A 10726-nucleotide genomic window follows, 5' to 3' on the forward strand; every position below is an offset into this window, starting at 1 on the left:
GAGGCACAACTAGATTGCAGGCAAGGCCTTTTCATCAAAATCTTCTCATTCTAACTGGTTTAGATTCTCGGGCTTTTTCCCGATAACTACATTTTCAAGCCAGTTTGAACTAGAATTCCCATCATCCGAACTTGAAAAATTAAACACACAAATTTAACATATAAAAACCTCTCTAAAGAGGATAAAAAACCACATGCAAAGATAATTTTACTATAATGGCAAATGAATGAAGAGTACAAAAGATAGAGATAAAAACTAAACCCCAAAACCTCGAAAACAAAAAACCCTCAGAACATAAACACAAAATTCTTCAAAAGTGTTATGAGTTCTAATATCTAATGGGTGTATTTTCTAAGGTTGTAAAAGAGCCTATTTATAGGCTAAATTCAAAGGTAAAATAATAATAAAATAATCTAGACTAATCAAAGTTTGATTGAAACAAATAAACAGAGTTTAACTAGACATAACAAAATAGAAAAATAATTGACAAAACAATAAAAGTATAGTGTGTAGTAAAATAAAATAAATAATAAAAACAAAAAAAAAATATAAACTAAATAAAATCACATTGGTTAAGGTAGGAAGGAAACAAAAGAAGAAAAAATATCAAAAAAAAAAACTAGCTTTAAAAAGGATACATGGTCGTGTAGCCAAGACTTTTGCACCACACGACCATGTGGAGGGGGACAACCTATGTGTGATTCAAAAATTTGAAAAAATTAAACCCAGTTTCCACATAGCCTAGGACATGCCCGTGTGTCTAGGTCGTGTGCTCCATACGATCGTGTTGACAGGCCATGTGGTACATCATAGCCTGTGTGATGCTTCGAAAAAGAGGAAAAATTATGCCCAGTAGCTACACAATCGTGTGTCAGGCCGCGTGCGATCGCCTTTCACTTCTCCCATGCCCATGTGCAAGGCTGTGTGGGGCACACGGTTTGACACATGACCATGTGTCTCACACAGCCGTGTGGATCAACCATACCATGTAGACCTCTTTTATTTTAATTTTTTGTAGTTTTTTTTTCAATTTTTTAATTTTTTAATTTTTTTAAAGAAATAAAAATAAATGTACTAATTTTTTTCAAAATTTTTCAGATTTTTTTTAAAATTTTTTGAAAAATAATGTGAAAGTAAAATATATAAATAAAAATAAAAACACTCAAGTTGCCTCTCGAAAAGCGCTTATTTAGAGTCAAAGCTCTACTTTTCTCTTTTTAAGCTTATGGTTAAGGCAAATCTTTGAGCCAAACTTCTCTTTCTCGTTATCAGCATTACCAATACAATAAAATTTGAGATGATGATTGTTTACCTTGAATGTGTCATAATCAGGATGTGTTACCGCAATTGTACCGTATGGAAAAACAGCTTTTACCACACATGGGTCGAACCCTCTTAACTTAAACTCTGAAGGAAAAATTCGTGGATTCGATTTGTCTAATAACACTTTGTCCCCAACTTTAAATTGGTTCATTCTTTTCACATGCACATCATGGTGTGGCTTTGTTTCTTCCTTCTATTTTTTTTTATTTCTCATCAGTCTTTGTTCGCCATTCATCTAGTTCGTCGAGCTGCACCATTTACTCTTCATTTGTCCCTCGAGCTCTATCACTTTGAATAAAATATGGTTCCTGTAGCGCTCTAATTTTTGCTTATGTACTTTGTTTTTTTAATTTGTATCAAGTAAGGTGATCTGTTCTAGTGGGTGGTTGTTTCAGTATGGAGGTTGGGGTTGGGGTTGGAGTCATAGGGTCAAATCTCTGAGAGAGCATTTTAGGGTATTTTTGTTTTGTGCTAATCAGATAGAGGAAGTTGAGTTAAAATTTAACTCTTGGAAGTATGTTGGATATGGATGGGATTTGGGTTAGTGGGTAGTTGGAGTTAGTTTAATTTTAAATTAATAGCTTAATTATAGGGGTTGAGGGGATTTTTTTATTTTTTTCCCCCTCACTTGTTTCCTTATTTTGTTCAGTTCTCTATTGTTTTTGTGCTCTCCCTTTCTCGCGTGGATAATAACAAGAGAGGATCTTCATTTTTTTCTTTATATTTTGTTCCAATCTCTTAGTGATTTTGTTGGTGATTCTTGATGTATTTATTTCTATTGGTGGCTGTTGGTATGAGCATCGATAATTAGGTTCTTTCATAAGTTGGTCTTTGGATTATTTCTCTTTCGATTAAGGTTTTTCATTCCGGTATTCATTATCTTGCTAAATGCGGTGTTTTTTGATATTAATCTTTCGGATTATTTAGGTAAAGGTCGGGACGATTAATTCATCAGACGAGTAAGGCTTTGGGGAGTTGTTGTTTTTATTCAAGGTAAGGGTTTGCCAATTTGGAACTGTCATGGTTGGATGAGTTGGTTGTTTGGTAGTGTTTTAAAGATAGATCAGGGACTTTGTCCTTTAAACCGTTGTTTGCGTTACTAATTTTGGTGTTGGAATTGTCGTGTTTAGGTTTTGGGAATCTCGTGAGTGTTATCGTATCAAAATTGAGCCAGGTGTGTAACAAGAAACCTAAAAAACAACGAACGACGAAAGCCAAAATTGGGGCCTGTCGACGGCACACAACTGTGTGCCAGGCCGTGTGGTAGGTTGTGTGCGACACACGACCACACATGGCTATGTGTGAGGCCGTGTGTGACACACAGTCTAATCCATTTGGGGCCATGTGGGCCACACAGGCGTGTGGACCTAAATTTTAAAATTTTTCCCTAAGGTCGTACATGTCGCCCCAATCTACTGTGGACCTTTTGTAGGGTCAGTATGTGATGTTATAAGCTATTAAGCATGAAATCTGTTAATCTGATAGCATGAAAACTTGACGTAAATAACATTTAATATGTATGATTTGTTATGTATAAAGCATATTCTACAACTGATATATAGGCATGTATGATATGTAATACTGGTATCTATTATTTCTCTTATATCTGACTATGGACGGGGCATGTATTATGTGGAGGAAGTGTTCTATGTGAGGCGATATCTCGCTATTATACTGGCAACATTACTGAGATTATTCTGAAAAGTGTCGTATAGGTACTATGCGGTGTGTAAGGCTGGGTGGGTGTTTTATACCCCACCTGGTGTGATGGAATGGTCGGAGTTAGTGTGTAGAGGACGGGGGTAGGATTATACATATCTGCATCTGTATTACTTTGTTACGATTCTGATTCTATAAGAGGTTTATGTCTTTATCTGTTTTGCCATGTGATTAAATTTGAATTTCAGTTTACGTATGAGTTACACACTGAGTTTGAAAAGAAAACTTACTTTCTGTTTGTCTGATAATTTTAAGTAACCCTCAGACGTAGGTGGATCGGTGCAACGAGAGCTCGATTATGTCCACGTTTTTTCATAAAACTTTCTTTACATAAATTTGGCTTATTTAAAATTTCATTTTGAGATTTTTGTAATTTTTGGACTCTCTGGACATTTAGGTTTATTTTTTTTGGATTTGGACTTTTATTTTGGGTTTTAGCATGACATTCAATAAAATGATTTTTTTGAAAATCGACTATATTTCTACGGTCAACTATTTTTTTAGAAAACAAACATGGTTTTCCAAAATATAACGTCTTAATAACTTCCTCTGTAAATTAATCGATCTATTTAGAAAATTTAAACAATTAACGGATTTAACTATCAAGTTTGATAAACGTTTTCAATTAAAATGAGTTTTTAAATATCAAAGGTTCATAAAGTTTTTCAAAAAGTGAAAGTCAGATTAATGACTATTTTACGTAACATTTCCAGATTCGGCCATAACGTCTAGGTCAGGTTTGGGGTGTTAGAGTTCCAATATGTTTTCATGAGTGATTTCCTGCAAAGAATGTTGAACCGTATGATTACTAACTTTAGCAGAATAATTAGCATCATTTTGCCCATTAGGAACTCTAACAAAATCATGTGCTTAAAGAATAACATTTTCATCACCTACACTCAGCACAAGTTCAACATTACCTACATCAATGACAATTCTAGAAGTGGCTAAAAAGGGTCTACCTAAAATCATGGGCACCTCAACATCTTCATCCATGTCCAATACAAAAAAATCAATAGGAAATATAAATTTATTTACTTTCACAAGTACATCCTCAATAATACCACTAGGATATCTGATTGATTTGTCAACTAATTGAATACTCATCCTAGTGGGTTTTGGTTCCCCAAGACCAAGTTGTTTGAACATTTATAAAGCATAACATTTATGCTATCCCCCAAATCAACCAAAGCCTTTTTAACATTTAACCTACCAATGAGACGAGGAATAGTAAAACTCCCTAGATATTTAAGCTTGTTAGGTAGTTTGTTTTGGAGAATGGCTGAACAATCAACATTAAGCTTCAGATTTGACAAGTCATCTAACTTCTTTTTATTCATTATCATCTCCTTTAAGAATTTTGCATACTTGTGTATCTGCGAAAGGGATTCAACAAAAGGTACGTTTATATACAGTTTTTGCAAGAGTTCAAGAAATTTACCATATTATTCTTTTATGTGGTCTCTGTTCAATACTGTTGGATATGGAATTCAAGGTTTGTATTCTCTAACCATCGGCTTATTCTCTTTCTTGCTTTCATCAACCTCATCATTTTTCACAACAGATTCTAGCTTCGACTTATTTTTAGGCTGACTAACCCTTCCACGATTCGAATAGTGATTGCGTGTATTTGCTCCTTTGGATTAGTTTCAATGTTACTAAGTAAGCTACCTTGTGGTCCTTCCGAAACCAGTTTAGCAAGCTGTCCAATCTACTTTTCAAGCCCTTGAATCAATGCTTGCTGATTTTTCAAAGTTGTTTCAGTGTTTTGATCACTTCAAGGTTTGGTTTCTTTTCTTGTTGATAAGGTTGCTAAAAACCAATAGGGGGTTGTGAACTTTTTGTTTCCTTAACCACCCTAAGAAAACTTTGGATGATTCATCCATCCTGCATTATAATTATTGCTATAGAGGTTATTTTGAATTCTAGAATTATTACCCAAAAAGTTGACTTGTTCATGCTCTATGTTAGACTTGAAGGGTGAATATTCTAGATTATTCATCCCCACTCTATTCGCATAACATTGCATCACCGAATTTACCTATTTAGAAAAATTCAAACCATCAATTTTTTATTCTATGCTTCCACTTGACTTGCCAACATAGCAACGGCATCTATATTAAAATCGTCGGCTGCTTTCATCGATTTTGTTCTCATTACTTGCCACTGATGGTTATTCAGTGTTATTTCCTTAATAAACTCTTGAGCTAACTCGGGTTTTTTATTATTCAGTGTTTCACCAGTTGCTGCATCAATTAATTACCGAGTCAAGGGATTAAATCGTTGTAGAAGGTTTGAACTTGTAACCACAAAGGTAACCCATGATGAGGGCACCTTCTCAAAGGATCTTTAACTCTTCCACATGCATCATACAATGTATCCATATCAAATTGAACAAAAGAAGAGATTTCGTCTCTCAACTTAGCTGTTTTGGTCAGTGAAAAGTACTTCAACATAAACTTTACAGTCATTTGATCCCAAGTCATGATATAACCTTATGGAAGTGAATTTAACAACTGTTTTGCCTTACTCTTCAAAGAGAATGGGAATAACTGTAAGCGTATGGCATCATTAGAAACGCCATTCATCTTGAATGTGTAGCAAATCTCTAGAAAGTTAGCCAAATGAGTATTTGGATCTTCAACTTGCAAATCTCTCCAAGATTTTTGTAAGCAATCTTTTTTTAATCTCACTGTCAAAAAGTAATAGATCCAACGGGTGTCCTCTAGTCATAAACCAAAAGAACTCGCCAGAAGAAAACAAACGAAAAATTAGAATGTAAAAAATAAATTAAAATAAAAAATATTTAAAAAATTAAAAAAATGGCTTTATTAATAGAAATAAAGTTTTCCTAATATTTCAATCCTGACAACAATGCCAAAAACTTGCTACAATCGTAAACCAACTAAAAATCTGACTAAGGCAAGTGATCCTATCAATTAATTGTATAGCTATGGTGAACAAAGATTTCGTTCCCAAGAGGACTAAAAGTAATGGTAATTACCTTCTTTCTATTATTTAACCAATAAATTGGAGTGATTGATTAAAAATAAAATTAACTAAATTAAACTAACTAAAGAAGATGCCAAAGAACAAATCAAGAAAATAAATGATTAACAACCAAGAAGCGATACAATACCCAACAAAGTATCCATCTAGCTTTCATCTGTCATTATCAATCTAAATTAAACAATTTCTTCACTTAGTATCTTGATTCGTAGAAATCCCTAAATTATGCTAACATCTCTCTTCAAGACTAAGAACAATTGTATCTAGGTTGATTAATTGAAATTTCTTTCTAATTAAAACCCCTATTGCTGGATTAAATCAATCTTTGGATCCCCTATTAGATTTGACTCTAATTCAGTAGATTTATGTCATCCTATTTCTTGGATTGCATGCAACTCAACTCAGTTATGCTAGATCTACTCTTAAACAGGGTCTATTCCTCCTCTAATTTAAGCATATCAAACATGGATTAATAGCTTAGAAATATGAAACCAAGGATTAAGCACACATAATTGAGAACATGATCTAAGTATTTATTGTGTAAAACAGAAATCAAAAGACAGAATTCATCATAGGCTTCATCTCCTTTAGGTATTTGGAAAGTTAGTTCATAATCGTAAATAAAACATCCAAAAGACAATATAACCACAAGAAACAAAGAAACTCATAATAATCTTCAAAGAAATCGAAAGGAGTTATTCAATCTTAATGAAAATATGTTTCAGAATCCGCTTCAATGGTGTTTTTCGAGTTGTTTTCTTGAGTATTCTATGACGACTCACTCCCTTCTTCTTATATCTGGTATATATAGATCTTAGAATGCTCAGGAAACCTCAAAATTACATTTTTCTGCGTGTTTGGAGTGCAATTTGTGATTTTCACACGGTCTGGCACATGGCTATGTGGCTCACACAATTGTGTACCCAGCCCGTGTTGTCCCTGTACCTTGCTCCAATTTTCTAATTTTCGCTCGTTTTTCACTCCTTTTGCTCCCAAATGCTCTTCTAAGAATAGAAACATGAATTTAAAGTATTAGGAGTATAAAATTCACCATTTTACATCAAATAATCATCCAAAAATGCATTAAGAATTGGATTAAAACATGTTACTTTTAGCACTTATCATCAAAGCAGATTGTTATAAACTGTGAAATAAAATGGTTACTGAGAGTAACGAGGAAGATGTAAAAGGGTTACTGAGAGTAACGAAGAAGATGTGAAATAAAAGCTGGTGCTAATTTGGCAAACGAAAGTAGTGATGATTTCTTGTTAGTGTCAACCAGCGAAAGCTCTAAGCTTACGTCCTAGTAGATCCTAGATTCAGGATTTTCTTTCCACATGTGTCTCAAGAAAGAATGGTTCTCTACATACAGCTCAGTTGAAGGTGGAGCTGTGCACATGAGAATGATTCACCTAGTAAGATAATCAATATTGGTACTGTTCAAATCAGGATGCACGATGGGACGATCAGGACACTGTTAAATGTCAGGTATGTACCTGATTTAAGAAAGAATTTCATCTCCTTGAGTATTTTAGACTCGAAAGGTATCTCGTGGGGCTCTCGTTTTGATGAAAGGTAAAAGAACCGATAGTCTTTATATTCTAGAAGGTTCTACAGTGACTAGTGAAATCAGACATCCCTTGCCCATTACGGAGTCAAATTCAACTCGTTTGGAGCGGAGGCAACTTAGTCATATGAGGGAAAAAGGTATGACTATTTCGTTGAAGAGTGGTTCTATTTTTTATGAAGGTTTTGAAAAGTTAGAGCGTTGTGTTGGTGAAAATCAGACCCGAGTTAGTTTTGATTTGGCAGTGCACAAGTCGAAGGCTAGAAGTCTTCCAACTTCTAAGCCTAAACTTGACTCATTTAATTCCTTACATGTTCAAGATAGGCCCATGGTGGGCTTTGACAAAGATGGCGTTGTGGAAATACGAGTTAAGGTGGAGATTTGTTGAGTATGCCTCATATTTCAGTCAAATTTGAAAGATAATCTCCCAGTCAAACTCTGTTTATTTATTTCAGTCGAACACTGATTAGTCTAGATTATTTTATTATTATTTGACCTAAAAATTTAGCCTATAAATAGGTTATTTTAGAACTTTAGAAAATATACCCATTAAAGAATAGAACTCGTAACACTTTTGGAGAAATTTATGTTTATGTTTTGAAGGTTCTTTGTTTTTAGGTTTCAGGGTTTAGTTTTTATCTCCATCTTTTGTACTCTTCGTTCTTTTGCCATTATAGTAAAATTATTTTTGCCGGTGGTTTTTTATCCTCTTTGAAGGGGTTTTTCCACGTTAAATTTGTGTGTTCAATTTCTCAATTTCTTCCGCTATTTTTACTTATTTGTTGCTTAATCAGATCGATCCCCAAAAAACTTTTTATTAATTAATTAATTATTACATTTTCTCAAATTAAATGTATTTTTATGAAGTGGGATCAATTTTGAAATAAGATTTTTATTATTAGTATGGTTTTTGAATCACATTTCGCGTTGGGTTAATTATTTTGAACTAAATAGTTAAAATTTAAAGGTTTATATTTTTTAAGTTTTTGTACTTTATATATATTTGGAATGTAATTCTTTTTTTTTTTTGTTTTTAAGAAGTTAGTCCCTCTCTTTTTCGAATTTAAAAATTTAGGTCCAATTGTTAACACATTTAAATTTCTTCTGTTAAATTTGTTGGTATGACATTCTAAGATTTTAAAAAAGGTACTCACCTGATAATCATGCCACAAAAAATAGCATTATAATGAACTTGAATTTAACAAAAAAAATTTAGCAATGTTAACAATTATTTAAATTTACGTTAGTATTTTAATTAGAATAAAATATTTAAACTAACTAATGACTTTATAAATGTTGAAGTACTAAATTATATAAAAAATCGAGTATAAAAATCAAATCTCACATTTTAACTTATGGACTAAAATTAAAATTTTACTATTTTTATATAATTAAAAAGTAAAAAGAATAAAATTAAAAACTAACCATTGTCGTCAAAGATGGAATGCATTCCTTTTATACATAGATTACTTTATATTAGCTTGAATATGTTGTACTTAGAAGATATTTGGGAGTTAAGACAAAAGGTTTAATACTTTATCATAACTCCGGATCTGGTAAGAAATTTTAAAAGAAATGAGAATATATTTTATCTATTTCTTTCTCTCATTCCACAACTTCTGCTAGAAAAAAAAATAAACTTTCTACTAGGTTCTATACAGCTGATGTCTAGTTATATTACTCATACCTTTCACTTTTTTTAAATATTGGTATTTTTTTGTTACAATATAAGAAGTTGAGATTCAATACTCAATCTGTCGACTTCAGTTTTTTACCCTTTGTCTTGCTACATAACATCCATAACCACTTGGAGCATGTTGTCAAAAACATGAAATCCAGTCACGTAACATTGAACCCATTTAGTCATCACATCAGTAGCCATATTCGCCATTCTTGGAACTTGTCTTATTTCTACCTTCCAATTCCTCTCCATCCAATTCCGGATTTCCAAGCTCAATTTTGGTGACCCCACCTTCTTCAACTTAAGTATTAAATCTATCGTTATTTTGCAATCACACTTGATTAGCAGCCGCCGTACTCCTTTATTCCAAGCCATTTTTAGACCATCGGCAATCGTTTGAAGCTTGGAATCAAAGACTGAACTCACACCTAATCCTTTAAATATCTGTATTTTATTAAACATATATTTAGACAAAAGTATAAACAAATAATCCTTTAAATATAACAAAAAGGTTAAAATTATGTTAGCATTTATGCTCATCCTCGAGTCAAGATAACCTAAATGCCTACAATTGTTTGATAATTGATAGCGTTGTTCAACTTTGTTTGAAAATAATTGATTTTTGAAAATTTTGAGGCATATTTTGGATTGGTAAAGGTGGAGATTTGAATCATAAAATTATGATTTTATATTCTACTCCATGAGTCATTTACAACGGTATATCATATATTCAAAATGGTTGAGTGATGAATTAGAAATTAATACTTAAAGTAAACTATTTGTGAATTATGTTGAAGGTACACGTAAGTAAGGTGATTTATTTTATTGAGCAAGAATGTCATCTTCTGTCTTTTGATTATACTATTTACAACGTTGCTGCAACCCAAGCTAAGTGGTATGCGGTTTAATAATATTTTAAAAATCTTTATCTGCATACTAGAAGCCTCCTCGAAAGAAATTGAAGCTAAGGAATGACTTTGTGGCTTCCTAATGATATACTCCACATGTCCAGTGAATTATTTAACCACACTCGAAACTAAAATTATTTCGATGGATCAAACCTTATGCAAATTAACTTTTTAACATAAAGTAAACATCAGCCTATTCAGAGAAGTGATAAAAGGGAGCAAATGGTACATTCATAGCATATTAGTAACCATTTTGAATCCTTCAGTTGAAGTTTCATTGTCTATTCAATGTGGTGCAGGTCTATTCTACTTCAGTGGCAATGCTTCTCACTGCCATTGTTTCAGTGTTTCTGTTCGGCTTCAATCTTACCCTTGCTTTCTTCCTCGGTGCTACGTAAGTTATCTCTGGCCACATTTTAATAACCATACAATAGATAGTCTTTCTTGTATTGAAGCTTCAAATCTGGCATCTAGCATAATTCAGAGCATCACCGCCTGGTAATTGGTCCTGCACATACA

General features: G+C 32.9%; 1 non-coding gene across 1 annotated transcript; it reads left to right on the forward strand.

Moving 5' to 3' along the window:
* Positions 1-5358: 5358 nt before the first annotated feature.
* LOC121208651 (small nucleolar RNA R71) lies at positions 5359-5465 on the forward strand. Its single transcript, XR_005903782.1, has one exon. It is a non-coding gene; the product is annotated as a small nucleolar RNA R71 (small nucleolar RNA).
* The last annotated feature ends 5261 nt before the right edge of the window (positions 5466-10726 follow it).

The sequence above is a fragment of the Gossypium hirsutum genome, chromosome A10 (genome assembly GCF_007990345.1).
Source record: "Gossypium hirsutum isolate 1008001.06 chromosome A10, Gossypium_hirsutum_v2.1, whole genome shotgun sequence".
NCBI lineage: Eukaryota > Viridiplantae > Streptophyta > Magnoliopsida > Malvales > Malvaceae > Gossypium > Gossypium hirsutum.